This window comes from Bos indicus x Bos taurus, chromosome X, assembly GCF_003369695.1.
Source record: "Bos indicus x Bos taurus breed Angus x Brahman F1 hybrid chromosome X, Bos_hybrid_MaternalHap_v2.0, whole genome shotgun sequence".
Taxonomy (NCBI): Eukaryota; Metazoa; Chordata; class Mammalia; order Artiodactyla; family Bovidae; genus Bos; species Bos indicus x Bos taurus.
Genome location: NC_040105.1, coordinates 18,742,910 through 18,750,671, shown reverse-complemented (window position 1 = coordinate 18,750,671; position 7,762 = coordinate 18,742,910).

The following is a 7,762-nucleotide window of genomic DNA, read 5'->3' as shown; positions in this document are numbered from 1 at the left end:
GGGGTTGGCTGGCTGTCCTCTCACATGTTCAGGGCAACTAGGCCACATGCTTGTCATCCTATAGGAGGCTAGCTGGAGCTTGTTTACATGGCAGCAACAGTGTTCCAAGAGTGCAAGAGGGCCTCTTGAAGCCTAGTTTGGGGACACTTACGTTGCATTCCATTGTCCCAGAGCAAGTCACAGGGCCAGTCCAGACTCATGGAGTGAAGAGAGAGACTTCATCACTTAGTATAAAGAGCTGTGCTCAGTCGCTTCAGTCATATTCAACTCTTTGGAACCCCATGGACTGTAGCCCACCAGGCTCCTCTGTCCATGGAATTCTCCAGGCAAAAATACTGGAATGGGTTGCCATTTCCTCCTGCAGAGCATCTTCCTGACCCAGAGATTGAACTTGCATCTCTCGTGTTTCCTGAGTTGGCAGGCAGATTCTTTACCACTAGCGCCACCTGGGCTACAAAGTCACATTTACAGTGGGGTGTGGGCACAGAGAAAGGGATGACGGAGGCCATTTTTTGCATAAAATCTACCACATTTAATCACTTATATTGATAATGTCATTTAATCTTTATCACCCTCTTGAGAGTCAAGTATTTCTTCACCCAGTTTAAAGACGAGAAAACGGAGGCTTAAAATGTTGTTTCTCAAGTACTCATAGCTGTGTCTTGAATTGAGATCAAGATATGCTAATAATGATTTTTAAAGGGTCCCTGTTCAATTCACTGGAGGCTTAGAGTACCCTACTGTACTCCTCTACTCCACTGCCTCCTTAACCGTCTCAGACCCCATCCCATTCTCAGGGAGTGGAGTGGGGGTCACCCAGGAAGTTGACCCAATAGTGACTGCTGGCCTGCCTGGATCTCAGAAGGTTGTTAGCACTAGATTCCTTTTTGCTGTGTGTCAGAAGTCCGTCAACCCCTTTGCTTCCTCCACAGTTCCCATATCAGGCAGGGACTACCACCCACTGTCTTTTAGTCACCCTCTGATTCCTGGAGTTCACATGTCAGTGTCCTTGCTTCTGGAATCCTGACCACTCCAATGCATCGATCTAGCTCTAGCCTCTGTCCCAAACCCTCACCATGCTCCTCCCCTCTGTAGTTAACCAGTAAGTATGCAACTCTATCTGCAACACAGTCATTTTGAGCTCTCATGGGAGACTTTGGAGTACATGGCTAGTAAATACCTCTAAAAGAGGCCTCTTTCTGCTGCTTAGAGATTTGGGAAAATATAAAATTCCTACAAATCCTTTTTAATAAGCACTATGAAAGCCCTATTCCATCCTCATTCAGAGGCTGGAAATTCTGAATGTCCTCAGAGGGTTACAATATGTTTGATAGATGCCTAGGGAACTAGTTTTCTGAGTCCTGGATTGGTGAATGCTAGCCCTGCATATGTTGGAAAAACATGACTGGCTTGCAAACTGTTGAGGACAAATGCCTTGTTTTTCTTCTGGCTTGGTTTTAAATAGAGAGTAGGAGGTTGGGCGGGAACCGAGGGGGAGTAGAGAGAGAACAGGCATTGTTGTGTAGGGTTTTGGATGCCCCTGCACGAAGTCTGAAACAAAAACCAGAGCCCCATTCGGCAAACAGCCTTTAGGATGAGTCACGGTGAGGGAAGTGAGGCTGGGTGTCCACTCTTTGTACTTACTGCCTGCGATCATGGCAAATACTTAAATGATTGGGAAAGCAGTGTGAGTGGGAAACGAGAGAGAGAGAGAGAGAGAGAGGAGTTACAGGCGTCACTAACTTTAAAGGAAGACAAAAAAGGAGATCTTTTTTATTCAACATTATTCATTTTAACTAGAGAAACAAATGGCCTTTTTAAAATTTAGAAAGCCCTTAGAGACCCAGGAGTTTGGAAATTACAAGAAGCCTAAGTTGGACCCCCCCAACACAGTAGTTCTCAGACTTTGATATATATTAGAATCATCTGAGAATAAAACCCCTACCATACTCAGGTTGCTCTCTGGACCAACTACATCAGAATCTGTAGTATCAGTTGTTGTTTAGTCACGAAGTTGTGTCCAACCCTTTTGCAATCTCATGGACTGAAGCCTGCCAGCCTCCACTGTCCATGGGATTTCTCAGGCAAGAATACTGGAGTGGGTTGCCGTTTCCTCCTCTGGGAGATCTTCCCAACCCAGGGACTGAACCCTCATCTCCTGCATTGGCAGGCGGATTCTTGACCACTGAGCCTCCAGGGAAGCCCCTGTAGTATCAGTAGGTATCGGTAGATTCTAAAGCATCCCAGGTGATTCCAATGTTGCATCTAGGTTTAAGAACTACTGCTCAAAGTGAAACTTGACAAACGGTTGCTATGTGATAAGACTCATACAAGGTATAAAAAGCACAAAGGGTGACATGTAGTCAGAATCTTAATGAAAAAGAAAATAAAACCACAAAATGCAACCTGCTCTCTTTCTGACAGTTTGTTCAATTTGATTTAATATTTCAGGCAATTTTCAAATTAAAAACAATGAGACTGTTTTGTGTTCACATTACTCCAGGCATTTAATAAAGATGCAGTCGCTTCCTTGTTTTGTACTTCTAGACCTTAGCTTTTCAGTTTCTTTTTTCAGTATTTAGTCCATTAAAAGCAAAGAAGAAAAGCAAACAAAAGTTCCCAATCAGCTTCCTAATTTGTTAGTAGGTCTTATCAGAAAATATACAGATTTTTGATGGAATTTGCATTAAAAACACATGGAACATTCCCTTCCAAAATTTTTCTTCACAATTCTGAAATTTGAGTTCGAACTAAAATAATTTGATGAGTTGTTCTGGAAATAACTCCACTATTCAATAGGATTTTGTTGTACAATAACATCTAATGATAAATAATAACAACAAAAATCTTTGATTTCCTTCAAAAGAAGGATGCATGTATGGGGCATGATTCATCTGATGTCGATTTTTTATCCAAATGTACTCTAACCTTAGTAGGGTCTAGGTTAAGCCTATGGCTTAATTCAGGGGTATTTTTACTATTATTCATATTATACAAACTTAGCTAAAATCTCTTATTCTTCCTTTGAAGAAAATTTAGAGCAAACATCACAACTCATTGCTATTATTATCATCAAAAATGATGGTAATGATCCATTCAGCCTGCTCTTGTCCCAGCTGAAAAGGAAATTTTTAAATTAACTGGTCAGTAAAAAATTGGAGTATGATTCAAACATTAGTATTATAGTAGAATCCCTAACTTTGTGATAGCAGTGCTTCTATATCTGTTGTATCTATCAATATATCTATCTCATTTCCACTGATATCTCTCTATATTTTTCATGTATATTATATGTGTGCATTTTATAAATTTAATTTTTCTACTCTACTGGCTTGGAAATTATAATCTTTTTTTCCATTCCTCAAAATTTTAACATGCATTATTAACAAAGACTAAATTTAATATCTCCTTCTGTAGAACGAACATTTTAAATTCCTTGCAACTCCTCTCTTTTTACACGTTACTTTCTCCAGTATTTTAGTTATGTCTTGTTTTTAATTTGCAAGTTAGACATTAATTGGTTTTGTACCATTAAATTTTAATTTTTTTCATTTGTTATCAACATTTTCAATGGAGATGGCTTCCAAGAAATCCATAAGGCTTTTAGGGGAATATAGCTGTGCTCTGCTATATCCTTCCCCCTCACTTTCTGCACCTCAAAGAGGACTACTTTAATGCTGCTAGATCATTCTTTTAGTTTCACCTCCATGTGCATGCATTCACCTCCATACTTCTTGATAAATATTTCTAAATACCGCTACTTTATTTTTAAAGATTTTTAAACTTTTTATTTTGTATTGAGACATAGCTGATTAACAATGTTGTGATGGTTTCAGATGAACAGCAAAGGGACTCAGCTATACATATATATGTATTCTTTCTCCCCCAAACTTCCCTCCCATCCAGGCTGCCACATAACATTGAGCAGAGTTCTATATGCTATACGGTAGATCCTTGTTGGTTATCCATTTAATTTTTTTTCTTTTTTTTAATTTTAATTGGAGGTTAATTACTTTACAATATTGTATTGGTTTTGCCATACATCAACATGGTTATCCATTTTAAATATAACAGTAAATATCACTGCTTCTTAATTCTTTAGTTTTAGAGATTGCCTATTGTCTTTCCAGTACAAGAGACAGGATGTTATACCAATATTCAACATTTATGTTGCTATGACTACACAAATGCTAATCTATCTGACTGCCAGATTGTATGCCATGATCACACTTCCTTTCCTGAAAAAGGTTTTGTTTTCTCTGAAGTTAATAATTTTGTTTCTTTGTTTTGCATTTTGTTTTGCTTAGTTTTCAAAATACTTAACACAAATTAAAGCCCAAACTTTTCCTTTGTTATATAAACCTCATCTTCATATGCTTAAACTCATTCTAAGATAATGTGGCTGAGCCATTTCCTTGAAGAGTCCTTATATCCTTATCTTTGGGACTTTTCTTTCAGGCTTGTCAGATTACATCAGAAAGAAACTTCCAGTAGGAGGCTGCTTGTCAGTATTCTGGGTGCTGGATTAGAGAAGAAAACTGAAGGTCTTAACATTGCTTATGTAAACTTGGACTTAATATTACTTTTTCATACAGTACCCTTGTTTTCAAGTCCAGAAACTCTGGGTTTTTCTCTCATCAAAATGAAAACGACTTGCATTCAGAAGGGCAGTTGCCTGGCTATGTGATAGAAGGGAGAAGATGTAAGATTTTGTTTTTTAAATAGACTTTCAATAGATCTTCTTATTTTGAACTCTACATGCCCATCTGCTTTGAGAGGTAACTCTCACCTCCAACTCAGGGTTCTGTGAAAACAATCAGATTGCTCTAGTCTTTAGATTCAGCTCTCTCAGTCCTGCTAAATTAGTTAATTTAGCTTTCCATCTTCCATAATTGCTATCTTTCTTTTTTGTTTGCATTGTCCTTATGAATTCATGCCTTAAAATTCTTTTATATTTGTTTCAGGGGAGTTTCAGGCACCTGTAGAAGTCAATGAGAGTGTTGAATTTAGGCAAGTTCAAGTTGAGGATGCGTTCAAGTTAAGGTTACCAATAATGATTCAGTGATTACTTTTTAGACCCATATGTCTTCCTGTTTCTTTGCTCACTATTCTTTCTTGCATTCAGTCCTTTCTTTGGGAACATTTTCCTTCTTTTTAAAACATATACTTTAGAAGTTCTTTTAATAAAGGTTTGCCGGTAAACTCAGTTCTTGTCTGAAAAAAAAGTACTTATTTCACCTTCATTCTTAAAGCATATTGTTTCATATACTGCAATTCTAGACTGACAGTTATTTTCTCTCAGCATACAGAAGATATTAATCCATTGTTGTTATTGAGAAATATGTTAGATTTTATTCTGTTCTCTTTAAGCAACTCTGTGCTGAAATCATTTTTCATCTCTCTCTTTTCAGCTGAATCTGTTCTTTTGTTAAACCATCTATTATTGCATTTTGTTTACTTCTGTGACTATATTTTTATTTCTGGAAGTTCTATTTATATTTGTAAAAATTTGTCTGGGAATATTTTGTAGTGGGTCATGTTATTACTTCAATTTTCTTATTCTTTAATCACTTTAAGTATACTTATTTTGTGGCATATAGCCAGTAATTATATCATCTGAATTTTTTGATAATCAGATTCTCTAATTCCTGGTAGGTTTTCTCCTCCATGTGTTTTCTAATATTGGATATTGAACTTCTTTTTGATTGGTTTTTATTTAAGGAAATCCTGTGAGGAATGGAATATGACCTTCTGAAGAGATATGAATTTGCTTCTGCTAAGCAAACTCAGGACCACCTTATACATTTCTTACTTTGATTTGCGGCCTCCTAAAATATGTAAGTTATGAACTGCAAATGGGCAAAAACAAACCTATGATTTTAAGTTCTCAGGAAAGAAGATTTTAAAATTTATTTTGTTTTTGTATCCAAAGCCCTGGTCAGTTTGTTACTGTAAACAAATTTTATTTGTCATCTTCTTTTGCTAGTAGATTCTTTTTTCTATTTCATGCTTTCTTTGAATCTGTACCCTATAAGGAATTACTGAGGAATCAGACCCCAAATCTTTCCCTCAAATGGCCAGAGACAGTCCTCCGCCCCATGTTTTCAAGTCTCATTGTATTTTGTCCCCTGTGGTTTTCCTTACTTTCTTGTGGGCTCAACTATGAATTTAGTGATTTTTCTCCAGCCTGTCGATATGTTTTATATTGGAGGGCTGTTCTTCCCCCCAAGATAGCTGCTCTGCTGCATCTCCAGAAACAGAAGTTGCGATATATCTGTAAGACAAGAGAAGACAGGAGAAATGAGGACAAAGATGGGAAGATGTTGAAGTTAGTAGATTGGATGAGATCCAAATTATAGGTTGTTTTGGAAGGAAGAAAATGATGGATGCTTAGAAAACATAAGACAAATCCAAATTGAGATATTTCCTACAAAATAGCTAGCCTATACCCTTTCAAAATATTCAGGTCAAGAGACAAAGATTGAAGAACTATACCAGAATAAAGAAACTGAGAGACATGATGGCTAAATGGAAGGAATGACACTAGATTGGGATTCTATACTGGAAAAAAACAGCTATAAAGGACATTGTTGAAACAATTGATGACATTTAGATATGGACATGGTTTAAGTAATACTGTCATATTAATATTGAATGTCTTACCTTTGATAACTATGGTGTGGTTACATAAGAGAAGGTACTTGTCCTTAAAAGACACACGTTGAAGTTTGTAGGGATCAAGGGGCACAACTATTAAGTGGTTCAGAAAATAATATGCACACACATAACTATATATTTTTATATATGGAGAGAGATTTATAAAGCAAATGAAGCGAAGTTAAACAATTGTGAATTTAGAAAAAGGGTGTATGGAAATTCCTTGTACTATTCTTGCAACATTTCTCTAAGTTTGAAATTATATCAAAATTTTTAAGTGGGGAAGTGCTGAGAAACCACTTTAGGGAATAATTTTAGGAAAAGAGAGAAGGAAAATAAGGAGATGAAGGAGAGCAAATTAGAACATGTTATTGATATAGGAAGATAACTAACTAAGCATAGATGACCAAAGTCGAGGATATTTCGCTTTGTTCAGGACGTCTCCTCCTTATGTTACCCACACTTGAGTTCACAGAGACATCAGAAAATATTTCAGAACCACTGGATTCTTCATGTTCTTGCAAACAAATCATGCAGTCACTTTGAAAATTACCTAAACTAAGTGGTGTTATGATTCATTGATTCATTCAGCAAATATAACATCCTCACATTTTAAAATAACTTTTGCTTTTGCCATATTAAATTAATATCTTTGGAGTAGCTATAGTCTGAAAAGCAAGATCTGACATTTCTTCTTTCGAAAGCATTGAATAGAACTATGCTTTTCACCGGGAATAGTTTGTGATTATTGTGGAAATTTTATAATTACATTCTATTAATGAGAATTATCCTTTCCCTTATAAGATTTGGGGTTTTCAAATTTAAGACATAGTTTCCATATCAAACTTTAGGTTGAGTTTTGCTAAATTTGTGAAATATATAATTTAATTTGATGATATCATGCACCAGCTATTTTATATCACATTGTAGCTATTACTTTAGTATTCTTGTTGAAAAGGCAATGATTTTCCTGAACAATTGGGGGAGAAATGATTGTGCTTTCTTTCTTTAGTACTATAATTAAGATGTTTAAATAACCAGTACTCCCTGCTGCTTTAGAGATGGTAGAAAAAGTTGGGGGAGGGAGGACTTGATTGAATTCTGC